The sequence below is a fragment of the Agelaius tricolor genome, unplaced genomic scaffold (genome assembly GCF_023055355.1).
Source record: "Agelaius tricolor isolate 1412-34295 unplaced genomic scaffold, bAgeTri1.0.p SCAF_1, whole genome shotgun sequence".
Classification (NCBI taxonomy): domain Eukaryota; kingdom Metazoa; phylum Chordata; class Aves; order Passeriformes; family Icteridae; genus Agelaius; species Agelaius tricolor.
Genome location: NW_027269261.1, coordinates 32,956,037 through 32,982,055, shown reverse-complemented (window position 1 = coordinate 32,982,055; position 26,019 = coordinate 32,956,037). Strand labels below are relative to the sequence as shown.

Here is a 26,019-nt window from a genome sequence, read left to right as displayed (position 1 = left end):
AAAACAGCATATGAAGATTTATTTTTTTTTTTAAATGGCACATACATTTAAATAGCTCCTACTTTTCCCATTTGGCAAGGCCATTGTTGTGGCTAATGTATGTATTTCTGAAAACAATGATACATTTCCAGTAGTATCTTCCACAATTTTTTTTCAATGAGCAATAAAGGAGGTTGAGGTGGGATGTGTTTTATCCCACCACATTATATCATTCCTCTTTTTCCTCTTTGTTGGATGGCAATCAGGAACCCTCATGCCAAGCTTGGGAAGCAACAGCATCTGGTTCCTTGGCAGATTCTGCAGGCGGTCTTGTTGCCAGCCTTTAAGCTGTGTCTGGGTCTGCTGCATGGTTTGGCTGCAGATGGGCTCTCTGGGTTGCCTTGTGCTTATGGGTGCCAGTTTTGGCTTACCTTTGATTCTGAGGACTTTACTCATTTTTATTCATTTGTGAATAAGGACCCATCCAAATGCTTCATGAAACCAATATCAGAGTGTACCAATATTTAAAATGAAAAGGGAAGGAGGCCGTTTCCCTTCCCCCTCCCCTCCCCAGGATAAAACATTATAATAGCATCTGCAAATGGATCTGGATCTATCAGTATTTCCATTATAAATCAGAGGCTTAGAGCTTAGCCATGAATATTCCTCCCAGAATGAAATGCAATGCGGCCACTTGTATCAAAACAACACTGAACGTTTTTTCAGACCATCTAGCATTCCCACACTCACTTCCCCTTCCTTCCAGAGGGATAATTTTGAAGACACAACAGTCTTGCATCAAGCATATGTCCAAAAACCTCTGTATGGAAAAAAATCCCCACATCTTGTTGTTTCTGGGTGCTGAGGTTCAAGGCTGTTTTGGAGCCATGTACAAGAACAGTGCCTAGGCCTGAAAGAAAAGCCTTGAAATCAGAGATTTGGTGGATACTGAGGGAGTTTTGGCTGTGAACACAGCCCTCCTGCCTCGCTGACCCACAGATCCCCAAAGCCTGGGAGGGTGCAGTAGGAAAGTGATGTATCTGCCTCCTGTATTTGCTATCAGCTCCTGCCGTGACCCCGTCTGGCCACCCTTTGGACTGGATTTGCGCACCCAAACACCCTCTTGGCAAGAGCTGCCTGTCCTGGAGAGTATGGGGGATAGCAGGGTGTGGGGAGGCTGTGCTCCCTAATCGGAGGTGTAAGGCTGTTGTCGGGGGGGAGCCAAGTGTCTCTGCCCAGCCAGGGAGTGCAGATACTGCTCAGCACAGATGGCCAGGGGGGTATGCCCAATTACCAAATTAAGCCTTCAAAACATGATGTGACTCCTAGCATTTTGGAAGGAACCTTCCTGGACCCCGGGCTTCAGTGCCTGTACCTCCTCATGCAGAGCTGGACCCGCTGCTTTCAGTCATCTTGGGATGAGTGCATTTGAGGCAGCTTGATTCTCTCAGGAAGCAACAATTCCATGGAGTGAGGGGATATGCAGGGACCAGTATCCCAGAGAAGTGGGTGGGATGGGGTTGGAGGAAGCAGAGGAGCTTGTTGGCACCCTATCAGAGCGTGCATACGGTAATACAGGTGACAGTGCCTGGGGAACAGAGCATTTCTCCGCCTGCAACGGGGCCCTTTCAGTGGTGCCAGATCCTGGGCAATGCTGGGTCACAGCTGTCCGTGCTGATTCCCAACATGACCCTGTTTCCCTGCTGAGTGCTTCTAAGCAAGCTCTGAGCGGCCAGCCAGGCACTGGGGACAATGCACAGCAAAACCTCTCCTAATTACAACAGGATCCACAGGCAGAAGTTCCAGTACTGATAATGACAAAAGAAAATTAAAGTTAAAAAAACAGCAACACTTTTTCAAAAGGGTATTCCTATTTTTCTCTTTGCTATTCTCAATGTAAAGTACCAGTGCACAAAATTTTATGCCTATGAATATATGCTGAAGGAGTCATGTCAGTGACACATAGTGTTACACGAAATCCAGCTAAACGTAACACAACATTCAAAGCAGCAGTGTTTCTGGTGTCCCTTGCTTCCATTTTTAAACCTGTCTTTTCTGTACTTAAGAAGAAGGATTCTTGCCTTTCCATGTTACTCTGCAGTCTACAGACAGTCTCTGCACATGATTTACAGCAGTCTTTCTTGTGAAGTCTCTTCCAAGATTCATCTTTTCACAATCCTTTGTAACAGTCTTATGTTCTTGCAGCCTTTCTTAAATGGATCAAGGCAGAATGTAAAAAAGTTAAATCACAACAAAATTGTTACAGATTCTCTTTTGCAGGTTATTTGAGGAAGGGAAGCAATTCACCTTTAAAATGAGTGATACTCCCAGTCTGGTGAAAGGCTTAAGCATCTGTGCAGTTCCAAATATGGGAGGAAGCTACCTGCATTTGATGAAATAACTTGCCTTTTAAATTAAAGTGCTTAATAAGTTTCAAATGTCAGGTCTCATTCTTACATGTAGGTCTTGCCCTTGTGTTAAGTTAATTTCTATTTTAGGCTGTTAAAAGCATAAATTACAGATCAAATAATAACCAAATAATCAGTTACTCTCCTTAATGGGAACCTCTCCCCTCTTCTGCATGAGTAATAATAGAATTCTTAAGGAAATCACCCACAAGCATTAAAAATACAAGCTAATATTATCTCCAAGAAAGACTCCAACATGACCAAAGACAGAGGGTCCAAATAACAGAGCAGGTTAAGTGCTGAAAAACAGGACTGGTGAATATTTGCTTAAATGCTATTTGAATTCTTATTTCTTGCTGTGTTTTCTGGTGGTTCCCTTAAGGAAGTTAGCGTTGACTATTGCCGGAGTGGTTGGTTGCTCTTTGTAATGTTCTTATTGACATAAAACCCACAAATGTTTATGAGTTTGTGGTATTTCCTTGTTTACTGTTCTCTTTGACAAGTTTTACCTACCCAGAGAGAAACAGACAAGGTACTGTGTGTTTTAGATGATCAGCTCAATGAGGGGTGAGTAGCAAATAGGAGACTGTCAACCCAAACAGCTCATAAATAAGGCACAGGATGAAGCTCATGAGTCTAAACCATTGACAGCCAAAAGTAAAAATGTACCAAAAACTTAATGAATATGCTCAATGCAGTTCCAGCTTGTCCATCAATCATCCACCAACAAAAGTGCTACAACCATGGCAAATAATATTTAAACAATAGTATTACTATTGCTAGCTCTGCTGGGCATGACCACTGTCTCACAGAGGAGGGTCAGGCAGGCACGTCCTGCCCTGAGTTTAGAGCATATTAGAGATGCTCCACAGAGATGTGTGTCCACAGCCACCTTTCCCATCACAGCTCTTTGCTATATAAGCAAAAAAGTAGAGGATTCAGTTATTGCTGCTGGTGGCTTGCTGTGGATCCAGGCACAGCAGTTGAGCAAGGCATCTTTATTGCTGTCTCACTGTCCAGTTTCTAGTGGGCCAAAGAGCACAGTACAAAAGCTGTCATCCCACTTGGCTCTCATTGCTTTCATTTTTGGCACCAGTAGCTGAGGCCAAGGGCTGAATGAGCACAGGGGATGAATCCTGCTTTGAAAGCTTGCAGATCAGAACTGAGCCATGTTGGAAGAGCAATGTGAGATGCCTGCACACTTCTTTCTTGCATGTTCCTATTGTCTAGCTAACAAAGGAAATTGTGATCCTGTAGGGCTAAGAGGACTCCTCTAACATTCTGGCATTCTTGCTAATGGTGTGAGAAAGTGGCCAGGTATAAAAAATACACTCCAGGAAGAGGAACTTCTGGAGAAAATTGGTCTATCCCCTTGATTTCTTGTCCACAGACAGTTTTTTGTTTGGGAAGGTTTGCAGAAAACCCATGTCAGGTATTTTATTCTTTCTTTAGTTTGGCTTGCAAGCCATGCTTCGCCATGCTTTGAAGACATCTACAGAGCATTTAACCCCCTCCTTACATTTATAGCCTATCTTATTCATTTCCCTTCCGTGGCATTTCACTTGCAAACTTAAGGCTCTTGCCATTTGACAAGAAACATCCTCAGCTCCTCACTGGGCAACAAGGCATGCACACATGAGCAGCAGCTGCTCCTTTATGTGCCTGGAACAAGCAAAGCTTGGAAAGTGGGGAGAGCCGTGTAGTGCAGCCCGATGTAGGCAGAACGGGGTATGTGCTGCACAGCAAGCCAGCCATGCACACGCCGGCCCTGCAAAATGGCAGAAGCCCTGCGTGCCTTCTACGCCCTCCCCACTTTACCCTGCTCTCCAGCTAGGGCAAGGCAGCCCAGCATGTGTCAGGGCTCTGCTGTGCCCCTGGCCATCCTGCCTGAGGAAGGGAGGGAGGCAGGGCACAAATCCTCTGCTCTGGCCCCAGTTCCTGAAGCAGAGGAGCCACCAGCCAAGAGCACAAGTAAAACAATTGAAGTAAATCTTAAGGTTTCACTAGTTTGTTTGGGTTTTTTGTTGTTTTCTTTTCCCCTTTTCTACTGTGTAAGCTGTCTCTTGTTTTTGTTTTTCACAGGTTTGGCAAGCATTTTGCTTTTACAGCTCAAGCTTTGCCCAGTCACAGAACAGCATATAGGCTTTGCTTAGCTTTTGTCTTGCATATTAAACAAGAATTAGGAAATAAAAGCGATATTATTAGGGTTTGGACTTTCTGGGTTTGGAGTCAATAGGAGCTTTGTTCTGCACTTCTGGCAGAGGAGAAGGGAGGGCAGACTGCCTCCTGTTAACATTGTAACCCAGGGAGTTTGCTCTTGAACCCCAAACCAGGTATGTGCCGCCCATCTGACCTCTTCCACAACCCTGCTTTCAGCCCCTGGCAAGAAAAACCTTTCTGTTAGGTCCTCAGAAGCAGGATAAGGTCCAGGATGTTTAAATCCTCAATACTTTCTGTTATTTCCTGACAATACCCAATTCATTGGTCCAAGATTTGAATACACATCTTCCTCGCACCATTTCACAAAAGGCTTGGACCCCAAGAATAGAAGAAACCACTGCAATACAACAAGGACATATAAATATGAATGTCAAACTGCCCCATCAATGAAATGCTTTAAAATGCAGGGAGTGCCATGGTGCAGTGGGCCACAGAAACACAATGAAATGATAATGAGGACAAACGGAGATGAAGACCACCCACCAGTAGTTTTATGACTGTGACTTGGAACGACAGTTCTCAGCGGGGCCATTGCCACTGGACGCCATTGTCATTTTTAGCACATGCTAAAGTAGCAATTGTGCACGGACATTTCAACTGTTGCCTCTGACAAACAGCAGCCAGACTATTTATGAACAACCCCCAGCCCCATTCTTGTGCCTTTGGCTGTGTCTGTAGGTAGGAGAGAGTGGAAGACTGCTACTTTGTTCTGACAGGTTTTCCCATAGTCACTGTCTGCTACTCCTTGCATATGCTTAATTTTCTGAGGATTTATGCTGGCCCCTTCCTAGACAGCTCTCCAGCATTAATCTTCCTTACCCAAGCTTCTACCCCACTTATGCTGTAGTCTCCTTCATGCTGTATTGTGTTTGCCCTCCTTTCCTAGAGAAAAAAACAACATTAAGAATTAGGGTATCAGAGCAAACTTTTCTAGGGCTTGGTTGTGCATGTAAGACAAAACTTGGGTTTTGGAGGAATGAAGAAGACGAGGGAAAGACAAGGCATGAGTCTGTTCCTGATATGTTTGTTCACCCTGCCAGGGAGGTGCATGTGCTGGATCAGAGCACCTCCCAGGTGTCCTGGCGTAGGTTTCTGCCTCTCTATCCCCAAATGCTGCCACTCATTTTCTTGGCAACTCTCACCAACACCTCATCTCCAGCGCAGGGCACAGGGGGTGCAAACAGGGTGCAGGAGAATTTTCTCCCACCCAACTTCCATGCCAGAAACTGTTTGGCTCAAGATTTAGGTAAGCAACAAGTCTTCAAAACAATGATCCAAATGCAAATCTTTTCTGTTTTGTAACTCTGCTAGAAAAATACCAAATCACATTCAAGAAATGCAGCCTTTTAGGTTTGTTCACTGTTTCATAAATAGCTGTAGATTACACAGCACTCTACCAGCTTGCCTTCAAATTTTATTGTATTAAGAAACTCATCCGAAAAGCATTTGATACCTAATATATTCTTAATCCGTCACTCTTCAGATCCTGTCATAAAATGTGTAACTGAGAGAAGCTGTTCACATTACCACCATATCAGGTCATCACTCCCAAAGCGTTCATTATGGGATGTTGTTGAAAGGCGACATCTTCACAGCCAAGATATGCCCAATTTATCCATTAGGCATTCCTTCAGTAGTCATTTAAAGCAAGCATGATTGGGTTTTTTAACTGTCTGTGCTTTACCAAGAAGACAGCTATAGCATGGCTCAGAAAATAAGCACTCATGTTATTCTCGATGGGCTGTACAGAAAAAATTGTTTAATTTGCATGCGCATGATGGTACAGGAAGCTGACTCAGAACAAGCTGTGGGTGCTTCTGGATGGTCAGAATCAAGGGACTATAGGAGCAGTGAGAGGTCTCCAGCATGGACCAGGGAACACTGTGTGTGTGGGTGTTGTTCTCTGCATTGTATAACCCCTAAAAATGGGGAGTTATGTATTTATCCCTCAAGGAAGGGATGAAAAGAAAAGGAGATAGAGAGGAAGGAGGGGAAGAGTGATCCACAGCATACAGAAATACATAACTGGAGGTGCAAGAAGACAAGGCACAGCATCCCCAGCTTATTAACCATTGTGGGGAGCATTGCATATTCAGGTCTGCTTTTATCTTACCAAAGCTTTGGGAGGAGGCCTGAGACACCTCACTGAGACACACCTTAGGTAACCCACGAAGGCAATGGACAGATAGACTGGAGGGCAGAAATTTCATAAAACAGTTCAAAAAGCCTCAGATAAGAGAGTTTCCTGGAGCTATCTATCACTTTCTGTACAGCTTGAAAAGTGGGGTCCATCACTGTCACAAAAGCATAGATATGGAGCAGACAGCCAACATCCCTGGCTCAGAAAGCTTCCTATCAAAAATCTTCACAAGATGGAGTCACAAAATACATAGTAGGAGCTGAGTGGAGCAAGAGCTCCTGGATCATATCATAGGCAGGTGGTGACCCTGGCTCTGCAGGAGGGGTGTGCTCTGACTCTGTGACTCCCCTGCGCAGGTCCTCTGCTGGGCCAACAGCTCAGGACTGGCAGTAGAGCTCTTGAGCCAGAGGACTGGCTGTGTAATCCAGACTTGTGCTTCTAGAAGTAAGAGAGCCAGAAAGGCCTGCACCATGGAGTTATAAAGACTGACTGCATGCCAATCCAATCCCATCCCCTTATGGAGCCGAGGGGTCCCTGGTCAGCAAATTTATCTTCTGTCTGGGCACCTCATTCTTATCTCAGCTTTCCAATGCACAAGGTAGGAAGGTAGTGCCCAGTGATTCTCTGCCATGAATGAAATTCTAGGTTATAGATACTGGGTAGGAAGCTCAGCCTTTCAGTGCAACATAACTATCCAGCTATAAAGCCACTGGATCTACAATGTCTGCTAGAGTGATTGAGAATAGTACAGGAAACTGGAATTTTCCCTTGAACTCACTCCTTGCATTATCCCACGGCTTCTCTAAAATTTTAGTTTGTGAGTACTTTGGTTTGCAGTGGAAGTCTGGTGCAGGTAAATAGCAGTCATCTTTCACACCTCATGGGATGTTTGCTGTTGTGTAGAAACAAGGGTCACCTTACAGAAAGTTCAGCAGGATAGGCTTGGCAATAGCACTGACACTCTTTGCCAGGCATGAATCCTCAGACTGATGTTTCCAGGCCTCAGAGCCTTTGCTTCCTTTTCAGCCTGGTTAGTTAAAAGCTTGTCTATGGTGCTAGCCTAAGTGGGATCTCAGAAACTCTCAAATATGCATCAAGACACTCATCAAGACCTGATAGTGTGGGACGTCAGGTTTCATTATTTGACAGATTTCCCAATTGAGGCACATGTTGGTGAAGTGGCATATCCAACACTGAGCAGGAAAATTTCTGGTGGAACTGAGAAAGGAAGTCAGCTTGAAGTTCTCTGCCATAACCCTCACTCCTTCCCCTTCATCCCTTCTCCCAGAATCCCCATTCTTAATGCCTCAACATAGAGATTAAATAGGCCTTATGACAAAGAGGACACTTAGTTGGAAAACACTATATGTTTTAAATTCAGCATAGCTGTGAGAACAGGCAATAAGAAATGGGATTACAAACAGTCAAGCAAGTTCACACATGTTAGTTATGTCCAAAGAGAGTTGCTCTCCTTTGTTGCAGTGTGCTTCACTCATCTGTGCAGCTGTGCATCTGGCCTTTTGTTTCTCTACCTATTCTCATAGGTGACTGTTGTAATGAGGAATGACAGAGATGGGGACCTGACAGGCAGAAACCTCCTGGATTGGGTGAAGCATGGGACTCACATGAATAAAGCACTTGAAGCAAAGGAATCTGGAAAAGATATTCAAATATATACAAAATCATAAATACTATGAGCAACACTACCATTATGTCAGTTTTGCTTTCCAGCAGACCTCTGTATGCACTCAGCCTCACACTGGACTCTCTAGCAAATCTCTCCTGTTTATTCTGTCTGTGTTCAGATAACGTGGTGGAGACTACACAATTGCTCTGTTGAAGCACCTGATCACAAGTGTGTAGCTGGTCCCTCCTCTGGACTGTGCTGAGCTTCCCCAAGTCCAGCACAGCTTATTCACTGTGCCAAACACAGATCAAATCACCTAGAGCAGCATTTTTTAAACTCTGCCTCTGATTTTTAAATGGTGGGTTTGGTACTTTGTAGGGGAGATTGATGCCTGGCTGCCAAGAAATGTTTATTCTTGTGTTCTTGCCTAATCATTGTCACAGATGATTCAGCAAGAGCAGAACTGCCACTCTGCCTGAAAAAAAAAAATCTGCTGGGGCTTGTTCTTGTTCATTTTGGAGTAGAAATGAACAAAAATACATAAAAAGCCATAATTGTGTTCCCAGAGGGTAATTTTTTGCATTTTGAGGAAGGAATATTGGGCTAAAATTAGAGAAACTACACAGGTAGAAACATTATTAACATAATTAATGGCTTATGTAAACAAGGAAGAATGTTTTCTGGGGGATGTTTTGCTGTCTGCAAAAACCCAGAGACCTAATATTGTTTAGCCAATTTTCCCCTGCCATGAGAAGGTCAACAGTCACGTACCCTCTGTGTTGGACACTGTCAAGCCTTGTTTACTGCCATTAGAAGGTCCCAGGAGAAAGCTGGTGAGTTTTTGGCAGTTTGTGGCAGAAGAGAGAGCTACAGCTGCAGAGCAGTTGTTGTCATAACACCTATTCATTCATTATCCCTCCCATCATGAATCACCTACTGATAACCAACCCCTCTTTGTTTACATTTATCACATCTAGAAAGCCTGTGCTTGCTACCAGGAACCACATCTCTACCTGGGAAAACTGGCTGCTTTTGTGCCAGTATTTCTCCCCCAAACCCAGAAAATTCTCGAAATCTCCCTGCTGAGAGAACAGGGACAGCTTTTCAAATGTTTTGTTCACTTCCACTTAAAATTCAACCGGAGTATCTAAATCAGGAATGCTGCTACATTCCAGCTCAGAGAGCTGCAGTGCTCTGTTACAAAGAGGGGCTCCATCTCCTCCTCGTCATCCAGAACCCTGTCTTTCTGGATCGGCTGCTCCATTTGCCTAGGTGGAAAGCTCGGTAGGGGGCCCATGTTGTACCCTTCCTTCTGTGTCTGGTACAGCATGGAGCACCATGTCAGCGATGCACTAATACACAAGAATAATCAGCTCATCAAATCAGCTTCATTAGTTGGAGCTCGAGAGCACAGCTCTGCTGCCCAGCCCTGCAGACACACAGCCTGCCTCACCACTCCATCTGCTGCAGCCGAGCAGGAGGGGTCTGCCCATTCGGCTGTTCACGCACAAGTGCAAAAGCCCGGGACACTGGGGGGACTCCGAGCATGTGCCATGTTCCTGCCTGACACATGTCACCAGGGGACCACTGCTCCTCCCCTGTCTCTCATATGGAGACCAAATCCAGCTCCAGAGTGCCAGCAATGAAGCCGCTAGAGCGAGGTTTTAGGCCACTAATGATTTTCCTGGGTTTTGGGGGGAGGGGAGCAGAGTCTGGTCCAAGGGGTCTGCCTCACATCCTTTATCACAACACGGGCTCCTGGAGGCCACCGCACACTGCTGGTGGGTGGCTGAGCACTGGGGACCCTCTCTGTGTGACAGGAGAAGAGAGAGGTGGCAGTGCAGAGGCTGCTGGAAGGTGGCTCATCTCCACAGCAGGCTCGGGGCTCTGCGGTCCCTGTATGTTGCTAGCAGAGGAGCAGAGCATCAGCAGGTCACGAGTTTCACAGATTTGTTCACTGCTTGGAATTTCTGAGTGAGAGTATTTATGGATAGCTCTGGAGTTATTTTTATGGGAATGGCTCTGTAACTAAGCACTTCAGAAAAAAAAAATCAGGCCACCATGTAATGAAAAGACAGGTGAAGGGGGCTTCACTTGAGTGTATCCAGCTTGGAAAGGGATGGGTGTCAGCTCCTTGCAGGCGCTTGCTATGAAAACCCCTAGGGCTGGTTGTCTTCACAAAAGCTCTTCCTCAAACAATGATGAATAATAAACACGTGTCAATTTCTCGGTCTTTGGAATTGCCAAGGGTCTGTGCAGAAGTATCTGTTGCTTACACTGAAGTTCTCTCTCTCTTTCTCTCTGTGTATTTTTAGCATGGATGGAGATACAGTCTCAGAAAATGTAATGACATGTGACATGCAGGATTCATATGTATCTAGGCAGTATGGGAATGTACCATGTAGGAGGAGATGTAACATACTGCTTGGCTTCTAATACCCATTACTTAAGCACAATAAGGCGCCTTATGGAAGCAGATAAGGGGGCTCCCCATGGAGCCTAAGCATTAGAAGACATATGTTTATTCCATACCTGTATTCTCCCTTTGCTTTATGTCATTACATTTAAGTTACTTCATGCAATATTAGCTGACGATTTTTACTAGCATGTCAGAAATGCTCTGGGTGTTCACCTTTAGAAGATGATCAGTTTGCACACGAAAACAGCTATCAGCTCAATTCCACCTCTCCCATGTCACTAACAAATATCTGCTAATGAGTCCAGCCTGATACCAATGCAATCCTTTGGCAAATCATCTAAAGTTCAAGAGAATTTCTCTACTGATTTTAGGAGAGTTAAAAGGCATTGTTCTGTCCTGGAGTTACCTCTGTAACCTTAACAAGATGAGACAGTGAAGTTTTGCCTTGTAAGTGGTTCTAAAAAAATGGGTTTTTAACCAAAAGATAGCATGTTTAAGGAAGCATTAAATGTCCACAGAATCTCTGCCACTGAGAGGAAGTGTCTCAAACAGAAGGGATCAGCCTCTTGCCTCCCTTGTTTTCACATTGCAACCTAGTTTTAACAGGAGCTGTATCCTGCAAATGGATACAGAAAAGGACTGCTAAAGGATCTTAATATCATAGTTCAAGCAGAACTGCTTATTTTCCTAACTAAGGTTTGAATTGCATTGTAAAGATAGACACTGGAACGGTTGACAGCTTTAACAAGAAAACTGTGACTGCAATCCTAGTGCAAACCATACATCTTGTGAGATCAAGTGGAATGCTCTGTACAGATGCCAAAAGGAGCTGAATCTTTAAAGCCTGGGGTTTTTTTATTAGTAGTTAATGGTGTACATTTAGCACTGAAAAGATCATTTGACAGCACATCAGTTGCCAGATACATGAGTAAAAGGAAACTCAAAAACCCCATATTTGTGTGGGGTCTTTTTGGTCTGAAATTTTAGGAGGAAACAACCTACCGACTGCAAACTCTGCTGAACTAGAGGGAGAGACTGCCATTGATTTCCATGGACTTTGGATCAACCAGAAGGAGGGAAAGCAAAATGCATGCTAGGATGTTTCCTTGGTTATTTGCCTGTCCTTTTAAATGCTATATGTGACATTTTAAAGTTCAGGTGTTAAAAAAGGAATGATAGCTTCATGAAGGGTTTGTCAGTGAACTGCAGAGTTTAGAAGGCTGTTAAAAATATGAATATAAATGTCTCTGTGCATATACACTACAGGGACAGAATTTAATTTAGCTGGAGCTGGTGGTACCTGACACTTTCTGCTATGAGAGCCTGTTTTCAGTTTTCTATAACTTTGCCAAGTTTTAACCATTCAGTGTCTACCTCACACTGAATATTTTGCATCTCTTGATTCCACCAGCAAGGTGATGAAAAGCTACCCAGTACTGCAGAATGGAGAAGGCAATCAGAGGATCTGGCCACAAGGGAGAGAGAGTAAGTGACAGCAGGAGAAGCATGCACATGGACAAAGAAGGGGACAAAGTGAAGTGGAAGGTAAATCAGATGGGGGCAGCCAGACATAAGAGAGAGTGATGGGATGGGGTTAAGGGCTAAGCCAGCAGGAGAGGCAGCCTGGGAGAGAAACACAGGAAAGGTTGAGGAATAAAAGACCCCCAAAGCAATCTGAGCAGTAAATCCTTGAATCATGCATTCATCTTCTTTAGGTTTTTGGTTTTTTTTTCTTTTTCCCCCAGGCTAAAGAAAATGATTTATGCAGCACCAAGCATAAGGGGGCCCCATTCTCCACTGGCTGGTAAGCATTGCTGTGAGGAACACAACGGCAGCAACAGCAAAGGCAGGAGATGCCTGTTGTCATTTCAAAAGCCCAGAGAATGACTCACTGGTCAGACTGCTCCCAAGAAGAAGAGTTGCTTATTGCAACTGTTTGCTTTCTTTTCCTGTCGAGATTGCAGTTTTTATATTCATTTTCCAAGCACTAGGAAGAGGCTACAGGACTACAGAAGTAGGCAGAAAAGCTGAGAAAAAGAGAGAAAGGGCAGGGAGTTATGAACAAAGGCACACAGTGAGGAGAGAGACAAAGCACAGATGAGGAATGAGAGCAAGTGAGGAGATGCAGAGAGGGGAAGAACCACCAGATGGGGGACAAAAAGCCACATAAAACCTCTCAGCATTTCTAACTCTTCCCTAATGTATGTGCATGATCCTTGTGCAAACACTTCCTCCCAGAGGTGCTGCATCTTCTGGGCACAGGGATGGATGCAGACTCAGTAGGAAGGACACCTGGAGAAGTAGATTACTAGACACTGATATGTCAAAAGATGTTCTCTGGTACACCACATCAGTAGATATGCTTGAAGAAAGTCCTAGCTCCTGTGTTCTCTCTCACTGCTAGGTTTAAAGCTTGATGTCCAGAAAGGCAGCACAGATTTCCTTGTCCTCTGACCCTGGGACCAGAAGCCAGCCCCACCTGAGACACAATTAAAGCTTCCCATGTTCCACTGGCACATTGCACATCATTTCTGTGGAGTTGTTTACATGAGGTCCTGCTAACATGCACTCTCAATCTTGAGCAGTCTGTGCCTGTGTGTGTCCCTGATCCAGGGATTAATGGTAAGATTATGCTTGTGGTAGCTGCCAGGTTGCACTGCTGCTGGGAGACAGCGTGTAGGCAAGGAGATGTCCCTCTTGCTCCAACTGCATGTACCCATTACAGGCATTTCTGTAAGGGAGGTTATTTTGGAAGTGCAAGCAATCACATGATTCCAGAACAAATGTCTCCAGGAGATGTTGCTCTTCCCACATCTCTTCCAAAGGGGGAAAAAAAAAAGGAAAAGGTAGAGAGAGACTTCCAACCAGCCCCACTAGCTTTTGCAGATGAATTCTCTTAACAAATGAAGTCTTCTCACAGCATCAATTTTGCACACAGGTTACACCAGGTTTTGGGGCATGCCCCTGTTCATAGCTGCCTGGCAAGGAATTTGGGAAAAAAAGAAAAACATGTGAAAATGCTACCCTGGACCTGCCACTAAATGGGTTATTTGGAGTTTTGACTAATCAGTTTCTGTGATGGATGTCACCCAGTCTTAATGGCATTGCCTCTGTGCACGCCACAGTATAGAAAAAAATTGTTTTGTTCTATTTTTTCCTGTTTCATACATATTCCCTAAACATTTGATGGGTCTTGGAGTGTGAGGGTTTTTCAAAGGGCTGCAGAAGCCCTTCTGAGGCTAATTTATCCATGTGAATATTTACTTCCTATAAATGTCCCCATCCCCCTGATGGATGCAATCATCTGTGGCAGTCAGGCTGCTTTGCAGGACAGGACCCTAAGTGATGACGGAGAGGAGAGGACACAAGGATGCAGGAGTGGAGTGGGACAAGGGAGCCAAGCCAAGCCAAGCAGGGTGACTGCTGTGGTTTAAACACCCCCCAGGAGTGAATAGGTTATGGCTCCTCCTGTTGTCTCACTCTTCCTTTCACAGACAGTCTGGTGACTATCACCACCAGCACCACCTTGGGAAGTAAATAAGGTCCAAAACACCAGCAGAGGGAATCAGTAGTTTTTATTCACTAAAATATGTGTTGCTTAAAAGAAGAAAAAAGAAAAAAAAAAAAAGCTGTAATCACACAGCTGTAGTCTGGTCTCCCACGTTTCAGCTGTTCCCTCTGTCCACAGGCAGAAGTAATGCGTCACTTTCTGAATTGTTTCTTTAAAGAAAAAACAACAGCCCAAATCAGTTAATCAACAGCAGCAGTGCTGCCGACTGGGAACGGTGGGCTCTGCTCCAGCCAGGAGGCACAGCATGGCCCCTAGGAATGGCTGCAGGTAGGAGCTGCGAAGCTCGGGGCTGTTTGGAGCCCCGGAGGGAGGGTTTGTCCTGCCCAGCCGGCTCCCGGCGCTGGGATGCCCTGCTGGATGCGGGAGAGGCTCGGAGCCCGGCAGGTTGGAGCAGGGTGCGCAGCCCCGGCGCCACAGCCCGGCCGCGGACAGGGCAGGAAAATGCTGCGTTCCCCGGCAAGACGCACAGGATTTCCTGCAGCGGGTCAAGAAAACATACCTTCCCATTGTCCCCGCCATGTCACGGGGAGTCCTTGTGCTCCGCTGGGGACAATGTCAACTCCTACCCTGGCAACCAAGGAAAACAAGGACGGTTGTTTGGCATTTTACGCGAAGCTGCCGCCCGCCTCCCTCAGCAGCCAGGCCTGGCACGGGCAGGGACGGCCGCCCTCATGGCCACTAATGAGCCTCCCTCCCTGGCCGTTGGTTGGCCCCGGAGGTGGAAAATCTGTGGCAGCCCCAGGGAAAAAAAAAAAAAAATCTCAAGTTAAGACAAACAACTGTTTGTGGGGGAGGCGGCGAGGAGCGGACGCCACCCAGCCCTTCGAGCGCGGTGCTGGTTCCTGCCCTCGGCCAGAGCTGGGCTGGGCAGCCAGCGACAGCCTGGCAGTGTTTGGGCCGGGGCCGTGCCCAGCTGTGCCCGGAGCGGTATCCAGTCGGGAAGGGCTGTCCCAGAGGCACAGGGCTGGTGCAGGAGGCCGTGTCGCACCCTGCAGCGTGCCCGGGGCGGCCTCAGCGCTCACTCCTCTGCCGGCCCCGGTAAACTGCAGGGTGAGCTTCCTACTGCTCTGCCCTGGTGCTCAGTGTATTCACTGTTACTCCTTTTGCCTCCTCTGAAAATCACTTTATCGTTCAAATATCAGCCACGGGGAGGAAACGGCGGTCTTACGTTCATGCAAAGCCCAGGACTCAGTCTTTCCATGGGCGCTGGATGCACAGAAACACGACATGCCATGCTGGTGCCCGGGAGGTGGCACGGCCCCGGGCAGCACCCATGCCCCGGGCACTCCCGAGTCCAGGCCCATCACTGCAGCCTGGCTCCTCACCGCCTCACAGCCCCGGGAACAGAGGTCCGGGAAGGCTCAACTTTGATTCTGCTGGGCTGGCACAGCTCCAGGATTAAAGGCACTATTTGCTTCTTAAAATGCTTTTGTGAACCTGCGTTTGGTTTTTGTCGTAACACCGAGCCAGCAAGTGCAGGATGAGACAGAGCGCCCTGGAAGGCAGTGGCAAGGATTGTAAGAAACTGAGCATTTTACAGGAACCTAAAGGAAAGAAATTACCACTCTGACACTTCAAAATAAGGTAATCTTAAAGTACACATGGAAAATGTGTAAATCAGCTTAGTGTTAACAACAACATGAATACACACAACCCAGTATGTAGGACTTTACCTCTGGGCTCAAGATGGTATTTCAGTTTCTAGCAAAATACAGATTTTCCCTCTCTTTTCAAAAAGTCAGTCTGTCCTATGTTTCAGTGCCCCCTAGAATTAGTTGACTAATACTACTTATTGGCTTGGGTAAGGATTATTAATAAACTCCAGCATAACGGAAAGGTGCAAATACTTAAAATAAAGCCCTAGAGATAGAAGCACATATAAACCAGGCTCCTAGGCTTCAGAAGTGCCCCTGCCACTAAGCCAGGTGCACACCCAAAGTGCCATGGAATAAGAGCTGTGTCCAGAGCCAGTGTTACTGTGTGGCAAGATCCACAGGGGGTATCACATCGAAGGCTGCCCGTTTCAAAGAAGCTGAAAAAGACATATGTAAAGAGATTTTACTGTTAGAGTAAAAAACCCCCCAACAGCTGAAAAGTGTTTGTCCAGGAAGGGGGAACATGTGTCTTTAAATTTATCATAGATAAATGGGCAGAGGGAATAGGAGCCAAGATTTCCTTGTCTGAGAGGCTGAAGCTAATACTGTCATCTGTGGTTAAGACCCATTTGTCAAACAGAGTATGCTGAGAATAAGGAAAATCAAGTCTGCCTTCCCTTTTTAATTTGACTTAATTAGCCATAATTCCCCTTACTGAAATAAAGGCATTTTCAATTGCAGGACACATTTCTGTGTCTTTACTTTTACTAACGCAAATACATAGCTCTGCATGCAGGGAAAGCAAAAGCCAGACAAATGTGCTGCAAAAACAAGATGCTCCACTACACTCACCTCCTTCCTTGGGAGAGGAGGACAGAACAAACAACACGTGGCAGATGTTAGCCACACAGTTCAGTGCCCTACTGGGAGGCATGCAAATACTATCATGATACACAGGCTAGGAGAAGCTACATAGGAGAAAACAGGGCACTTGTTGTATGTATGTCAGATTTGCCCCTCCATAGCTTGGAGGAGGCATGCACTCATAGCACGGCACAGAGTACATAATGCAATTATAATTGGGTGCAATATGTTCACAGCGCTTAAAAAAACGCTGTCTTAAAAAACTGAGTGCCACGTTCAGATGGCTTAAATTCCCCAAGAGCCCCTGTGCCTACTGCTTCCTACTGGCTGCTTCTGGTCCTTCAGCGGTGCCCAGCCAAGAGGAAACTTCAGGGCACAGATGGAGTTCAGGCTAGACAGTCCATAACCTTCACTGGATCCCGCTGGCATCCTGTGGTGCGAAACCTGCATCCCAGAATTACTTGGAGCACTTGTCCTCCCGAACCCGATGAGCACACTTGCTTAAAATAGGCACTTGCAAAGGTGTGGCGGGGCCAGCCTTAGGGCTCGCAGAATTGCTGAGGGGGACTGTGAGCCTCAGAATATCCTTGCAATTCATCTGTAATGTTAAACTTTAAATAACTGTCTTCCTCTTTCATTCCTTTCTACCTCGGCTAAGAAATGCGACACGCACTGTGTAAAGGGACTGTCACCAGCTGTTAATAAGAAAGCAGCTTTAGCTTCTCTCCGCTTCTCTTGTTCACACGTAGACAGTGTTGGAAATCAGTGAAAACGGGTGTAGCCCCTCTGCTACCGCCACCACCACCTCCCACAAAGAGAGCAAGTGAGAAAGGGAAGAGGAAAGGTTGAAGAAACGGGCTGACCTACTTAGGTACTGCGAAGGACGAGCATGCAGGCTCTGAGTGCTGGGATGGCTGCGCGCGTTTGTTCTGGGCACCTACTGTTACCCTGGCATTCCTCCAAACAAATGGCTTTACACCCAATTCCAAAACAGCTCCTTCCTCCTCCTCTTCAAAATATGCCCTCCCCACCGTGCATGCTCTCCCTGTGATCCTTGCCGCCTTGGTTTTAAAACGGCCGCTTCCCTGAGCAGGCAGCCAGCCCCTGTCTTCTCACCCACCTGTTAATACCTGGCCTCCTGTTTGTCACATGGCAGCTCTGGGCTCTGGACCAGGAACCCCCCCTTGCTCCTGTGCCGCAGCCACTGCTTCCGGCATGGGCCACCTGTCCCTCCTGTCTCAGCTGAGAAAGGACAGGACCTAACTGCAGGGTAGGTGGCTGTCAGTGAGCGGACCCGGCTTGCGAGGAGTGGTTTCCAGAAGCAGGAAGGAGAGAGGAGGCAAGTCTCCTTGCTCTCAGGAGCCCTGACTCAGACCCCTTCCCGTGTGTTGCATGCCGCCCCCTCTGCTCCGCTGGCTCTGAGCCCCTGAGTGGCATCACTCGAACCCTGTGAGTTAGCCAGCCTGAAAATTATACCCGCTGGGATCTGGCCAGTTTGCAAAGCCTAATATCAGTGATTGCGAGGTGGGATCAACACATTCGGGCAACACAAAGATTACATTATAAACCCTTTTGGATTTAGATAGCAAATGATCCTTTTGCTCTTCAGACAGTATTTCTGGCAATTCAGAGCAGTCACAATTGCTCGTCAGAACAACCAAAAGTGCTTCCCTGGCAGCACGGCATATCTTACTGAGAGACTGGAAGAACCTTCTTTGGTTTCTATATAAAACACACTTATGACTCATATAGGACTCAGAGATTGTCTTAGTTAGAGATAAATGGGAAGATACACTGCAGATCTGGAGAATGATGCTTGAGTCACAAAGCTAGAACCGTGATCAGAAGGCAAAATTCCCCAAAGTTTGGGGTCTTAGGAAGACAAAAAGGGGTTTGTTTGTATTTACACGCAAGCATTGCATTTGGCATTTCTTCTTTCTTTTTTTTCCTTCCCACTTCTCACTGAATGTCTTCTGGAGTATTAGAGGTCTCACAATTCCTTTTGTCTACTCTTGCTAGCACCCTGTCTTTCTTCATTCCACTGATGTCTCAGAAGCAATTAAAAGCAGTTCCACTGAGTTCCACAATGCCACACCAGCTTCAGTCCTTTACCAAAGAGTATGTAATGACATTATAAAAACCACAGTGCAAGATCATTACTAGGGTGACAAAATCAACACCGAGAAACTAGAAAAAGCCACTACCAAGCTGGCTTGTGGAGGTGCAGTTTGGCCCCTCTGTGCTTACACATGTTGCAGCAGTCTTCAATTTCATGAGCATGATCCTGCACCGTTTGTCCCACAGAACCCCTGCCTCATCCAGCTCATGGAGCAGGTGGTGCTCAATTAACAAGCAGCTATTTATATTGGGTCTGTGCTCAGTACAAGACCCCATGCCTTGTTCACTGAACACTGCTCAGACCCCAGTGAGATGGAGCAATTCACTTTCCTGAAGGCTCTGCTGTCCTAGGAAGACAGGCTGAGAGAGCTGTGTCTGCTCAGCCTGGAGAAGAGAAGGTGTGGCAGACCTAATAACATCCTTCCAGTACCTACAAGAAATTTGGAGAGAAACTTTTTTACAAGGGCATGTAGTGATAGGACAAAGGGGAATGGCTTTGAACTGAAGGAGAGTAAGTTTAAATCAGATATTAGGAAGAAAATCTTTACTCTGAGGGTGATGACGCACTGAAACAAATTGCCCAAAGAGGTTGTGGATGCCCCACCCTGGAAGTGTTCATGGCCAGGCTGGACAGGGCTTTGAGCAACATGGTCCAGTGGAAGGTGTCCCTGGACACTTGGAACTAAGGGATCTTTAAGGTCCTTTCCAACCCAGACCATTCTGTGATTCTAGTGTACTTACCAATGTTGTGTCAGTGGGCTTCATTTCAATAACCTTTGAATAACATTTCAATAACCTTTTGGAGATGAGAAAGTGGAATTAGTCCCATTTATAGATGGTGGATTATATAGGGGGATTAGAAGGTTCCAGTTCTTCAGGGTGACCCCTGTGGGGTTCCTGGGCTTTCTGTGCTTCACACACAGGCTCCCACCTGCATGTGAAAACTTGGTACTTCTACACAAAAGGCTGTGGTAGGCACTTTTATCATCTATTCACTGTGGAAAATTTGCTTTCAATCATTTGCCTTATATAATGTAGGATGTTCTGGAGCTTTCTGGGATTTCCTTTGTATACAAATATTTGCCAAAAATAGTAGTGACAAAGAGATTCTCTCAGCAATTTTTTTACAACGCTTCCATGCTAGTTTCCAGAACAGCTGATTTTAAAATATTAATCTCTGTAGGAGTCATTTAGTATACCCTTCAGTTATTTGTACATTGAAAAGACCTTTCATTTGGTACTGATATGTTGCTGTACTCTTTCCCAAGTAGAATGAAAATATTCATTGTTTCTGCATTATTAACAAGGTTGGCATCTCCCCCTCTTCCCCAATAATAGGCTAATGCAAATTTCTTTTGTTTCCACTATATTAAATAAAATGCTCTTGACCTCAGTCTGCTGTTTCCCCTGCTCTTTGAATCTACTTTTTTTTTTTTTAAAGTTTGTTAGGTTATAATACTGCTTGTTTGGTCCCTCTTGCCCTTCCATTTCCCCTCTAAGTTATGACTCCTCTCTGCCTTGCAAACAGAGTGAGTTGTCAGGCAAATCTGCCTTCTTTTTCTTAATTGTGAAAGCTTGACCACTTGACCATATAATGACCTCTGTATTCTTACACACCCTTCTTGGTGTCTTTGCAAATTTTTACTCCTAGCTTTCCTCACGTTTCTTATCACCCTGAGGTATTAGCCCTTCTCAAATGTCAAGTACACGTACTACTGGAGATACTGTCTCTGGTGTAGTGAGTGCATTCAGGTCATGAAAAGTGTCCCTAAGGAACCGCCAACTTCCAGTCCATCGATCTGCACACGCCATAAGGAAATCCAAACTGGAATTCCCTCATGCTGGCTACCATGTCTCTCATATCAAGAAAGCCTCATTGACAGTGTTCTCCTGAGAACACAGTCCTCCAAAATGGAATCCATTGGGATCCCCCATAACAATACAATTCTTTTCAGATGTTGTGAGAAAGTCACTAAGAAGTGCCCTTTGCTGCTTGTTGGTTGGTCTGCACATTCCTCTTCATGCTTTGTCCTGTTCGGGCTCCTGCCCTCAAAATGATTTATGCCCCAGCACCTCTGCTCCCTATTCATGCCTTCTAGGCTTTAAGTTTATTTAGCTCCTTACCTCACTAGATCCAGTGTCTCCCTGACAGCTTGCTCTGTGTTTTATGGTCTATACCTTTTTTCTCATACCGGCCAACAGGCCTAGTTAAGCACTCCTGAGCTTTCTGTCCAGTTCTGGTGCTCCTATCCAGCTCCACTTTGGCACTTTTAGTTCTTGTTCCCAGACCATCCTCTGTAATCACTTTACCAAATTTATCTTCCTTCCCTGGCTGTGTTCTCCACTTCCACTAGTCTCATCATTTCCTAAGACCCAGCCTTCCCTGTGCCTCAGCAACACAGGTGATCCCATTGTCTGTCCACAGTTTGTCTCCAGTGCTCGCTCACTTCCTGCCCCTGGCTCCTGTTCCCAGCCTACTTGTGCAGCTAATCCCAACCCTAGTTGTTCTTGCTCTCCTGGCTCTCTGGGTCAACAGATCCCTTGTTTCAGTTTTTCCATCCCTTTTGCCATCTTCATTCCAGTTGCTGTCTCATCTGCATTTGAAGCCTCCTACTTAAACAAAACCTACCAGGAGTGTCACTGAGGCAATAAGTTAACTAAGCAGAAAGTGCTCAAGGTTTTGTCATTTGCAGTCCCAGTTCCCCAGTTAACTGCATCAGAGATCTTGGCAGAGCCTCTGCCCACCCCTCTGGAAGCCAGTCAAGTGGTAACCTGCTAAATACCCATCCACCTACAAGAAGTTGGACATATTTGCCAGTCCACCAGCTTAAGCTGTTATATGGATAAAGTTCTGTACACTACAGATATGGCCCCTCTTCTCAGTGCTGGCTCTAACTCAGCCTAGAAGAGTTATTACAGGAGAAAACTGGCTTCTGCTCCTGTACTACCGGCCTCAGACATGCTCTGCTATTTCATGGAGAAGTACATGTTCAGCCTCTATTGTCTCTTGGAGATAATGATGGGATGGAACATGTACCATGACAGTGGCATTCTTGGGGTCTTTATCTGTTTGACATTTAGAGAGTATCTGCTGAGCAGCTATGAAGTGAGATTTTTGGTTTTCTCTCAAAAGCATGTGTTGGCCAAATTAGGTGGATTTTTCAGAAATGTGATACAAGGCATATCCTGAAGTCAAGGCCAAACCCCTGCCAGATTTCAAGCCCTGCTTCAAAGCATGGGAATGATGCAATGGTTCCAAGAAAAAGTTGCCAGAACATTTAAATTTGGGCAAAACAACATATTTTCCCAAACCTTGTTCTTGGAAAAGCCAAAGCTGACGGATCAGAAATTTTCCCAAAAAAATAAATCAATCAACCTGAACAGTATGGCAAATTTAACTTCAAATCATTAATGTTTGGCACAGCTGTAAGATGCCAAACCCATGAATTTGTAATGCAAAGATGTGAGCAGTTTTTATAATAAAAAGCAGGCCAAAATCACTTGCAATCATTGTTATCCCCTCTTTAATTTTTAGTATGCTTCTGTCTTCCCCTGTTGTTTACAAGTTAAAGCAGATTTTCATGCATCCTAAAAGATCTTTTCAGGTCAACACTTCACATTAAAATATGCAAAAAAAAATTTAGAAACTGTGCTTTTGCTTTCAAAAACAAAAATCAAAATTACAAAATAAAAATAGGACTGGGAGTTTGCTGGTCTTTTATTCCCCAAACACACCTCACAAATGTCAGATTTCTTAGCTGTGCAATCAATAAGTGAGGTGTAGAAAATCACTAAATATTTTTCATCCTGTTCTGAGTAAACATACAAAAAGTGACTTATTTTCATGGAAATGCATGGGTATGTCTCTTTGGCTCCAAAATTATTTGCCACATCCAGACCAGCTAAAATTGTAAACATTTGAATATGAAAAAGTGCTATGGGAACCAGTTTTGTGCAGACAACTGAGGGCCCGTTATCACTCAGTGAAGGTGTCCAGTTGCTAAAATTTGAAGTATCACCAATGACAGCATTACAACTGTGTGGCAGTATCTTTCCTTTCATGATACACTGTTATTGCTTGGTGCCTTGCTGCAGTTATTGTTTAGCCAAAACTTCATTTACTTGAAAGTGCCTTTTTCTGTGCAGAGAACTGAATTTTAATTTCTGGTTTACCAGCTGCAGTTTTTTTGCTCTTGTGTCAGTGACCTTGTTTCCTCAGTACAAAGTGTGGATTCAGATGTCTTTTAGGAGTTGTCTCCTCTGATTTCCCCAAGACAGCAGAACCTCTTATTTCCCTTCACAAGACCTCTGAGTTCCGTTTATTAATGGAACTTACTAAATCCATTATTAAATGGTTTTATAATCAACATGAAATAATGTAGAAGTCATCTGTGGAAAATTGCAAAGTGTGGAAACGATGTCATCATATATTAGCAATGCTCAAAAATAAAATAAATAGCTCCAGAGGGCTTTTCCAATATTTGTGGAGTGGCACACCTCCAAAGCACACTCAGAGAGGACAGGGTGCTTTTGGAAAGCTTATTTGCATGCACCCAGGCATGCAAGTGCACACAAACACACACACACATGGACTGCAGGCACAAAGCTATTCTATTTTGCTGGCTGGGAAGAAGTCAAGTGTTGGAGAACACTAGTCACTGCTGCCTGCTGCCAGGCTGAATAGGGTTTCTCTGTTTTTCTGTTCTGGGGGTGCACCACAACTGGGAAGAGCAGTCCTGCCCTGCCACTTCCCAGCAGGGCAAGAATGGGCAGGACTGGCATCCCCCATGGAGGACAATGCACAGGAAGGTGCCAGCAGTGCACTGGGGGTTGTGCTGGCCTCCAGGAGGGGAGAGTGGCAGCTGAACTCATGCCCCAGGCCAAAACTGGTTGGGGAGAACTTTAATCAAAGGATAATATTCACAAAAATTCAGAAAGCTGGGTATAATACCTAGCAGAGGCATCCCTCCATTTTGAGGCACAGTGCTTACTGATGACAATCTCCATACATAAATCTGTGTGCCCTGCTTGCCTCTCATTAAACATATTACACCTTCATGAGGAAGGTTGCTGTTGTAGCCAGCTTAGTTACTCATTTTCTCTCTGTCCCCCTTAGCACAAGTAATGAGCATGCTGAGGCTCTGAAACGGATAGACAAAAGATGATAGCACTTCCTGAGATTCATATGGCACATAAATATTTAGCATTTGATTTATGCTGTGTTGATGCTATTCATCAATTGCCTTATTAAGACCTGGAAACTTTGAGAGAACTTTGTAGATGGGAGAAAGGAAAGTCATCCCTCTGATGCTAGAAATATGGAAGAGTCAGAGGTCTACATGTTGTGGGAAGAGAGAACTGCTCTGTTGTGTCTGATCACTGTGGAAACTGCTGCTCTGCTTTGGGTTCACAGCCTGAGGGAGCAGCAAGGATCTGCTCCTTTCAATAGGCAGATAGAGCTGTATTAAACCCCTCCACATAAAACTGGGTAGAACAGGAGCTGTGCTTCGTTTTCCTCCCCCGTCCCCAATTTAGAGACAACAGAGCTGTGAGGACATTGATGTGTCAGTGAAGGCAAGGGTGAGCTCAGTTGTGCATCATTTGCCAAATGCATGAGAGTGTGTGTGTGCATGGGGCTGAGTCAGGGTCAGGGCATCTTCTGCCAGGTCCTGGGGGAGCAGAGGAGAGAGACCAGCAAGACTGCAGCCCCAGAAACTTTGTGCTGCTTTTGTAGTCAGTAGCCACTGCACCAGTCATCTCTGCATATTTTAAAAATGACAGGCAGTTTGGGCATCTGCTTACATCAATATTCTGTAAATACAAGGATAAATTGGTAGCCCAAAACAGTGAGAAAGCTTTGCATAGGTTCTGTTTTGAATGCTATTTATTACACAGCATGATATACACAGCACTCTTATTCATGTCAGTGGGAGTTTTATGCAAACATGGAAAGCAGAATGTGGCTCAAAATTGTAACTTGATTTGCTGTAGACAGGCCTTTCTGCATGCAAAGCTGTGAAGGCAAGTTCTCCTCTTCACACAAAAAAGGTGCAAACCCAGTGCAATACAGAGTCTGTGGTAAAGTGCAGAAAGGTCCTGCTGCCTGGTGTGGTTTTACACCAAGTCTTCCATCACCAGGAATAAAGAGAAAAAGAGAAGGGAGCAATCCTGGGAAATATGCATAGATAAAATGTTTCCCTACAGCATTTGGCTATATTCAAATTTACAACTGATTGTTTTTAAGGAATAAGTGTACTTCTAGAGATGGGACATTATTATGGGGAGCTGGTAAAGTCTCTGAAGATAACAATGTACTTATATTGCTGGAAAAAAAGCAATTTCTGTCATCCTAGCATCATCTAACCTTAAATGACTGACAGGTTATGAATAATCACAGGTTTATGAATGTATAGACTTATTCTTTTGATAGATATTTTGCTTTATTTTTAGAAAATGTGTTGAAAAGACCTGCCTTCCTGACAACAGGCAGGTTTAAAAAGTAAAGAATTTTTTTTTCTGATACTTATCTAAGTTTTTCTTGCCCTAAGAATTAGAAGTGTTCTTATTTATAGTGGCCTTAGCACTCTGACTTTTGGGTGGAACTGTAGTGACATTGAAATTTTAAATTTCAGGGAGGTGTATACCTTAAGTATGCCTAAAGTCACCAAATTTTATTGCATATTGAAACAAGTGGCCACAGGGTTTGTGTAATTTGGAGTTCACAGATGAAGAAACACCGCCCATGGGAAAATCCAGATGCTTTGACAATAGAGCATTATTACTGTGTAGCATTACAGCACTGATAAAGATCTGCCACTGAAGGCTTGGACATATTTATCACCCAGAACTCCTTCTGTGATTGTTACTGCCACAAATAAACTCCTGCAGAGCACATAAGCTTTTCACAGAACAGACTTTTTCCCCCTTATTTTTTTTGCTTAGAATAAAGATGATCTCCCTTCACAAGCAAGATTTACCCAAGACCATTTTGAAGAAAATGTAGCGAAAGGAATCCCTAAAAAATTGTATTTCAAAAGCTTAATTAACACACTTAGGCTGTAAATGCAGATATGTACTA

General features: G+C 44.9%; 1 long non-coding RNA gene across 1 annotated transcript in view; it reads left to right on the top strand.

The window, feature by feature from the left end:
* The first annotated feature begins 14,503 nt into the window (after positions 1–14,503).
* LOC139591002 (uncharacterized) overlaps positions 14,504–26,019 on the top strand; it is a 41,226-nt gene continuing 29,710 nt past the window's right edge. Inside the window, exon 1 of the long non-coding RNA XR_011679489.1 lies at positions 14,504–14,631. This is a non-coding gene — a long non-coding RNA (uncharacterized lncRNA). The remainder of the gene's footprint in view (positions 14,632–26,019) is intronic.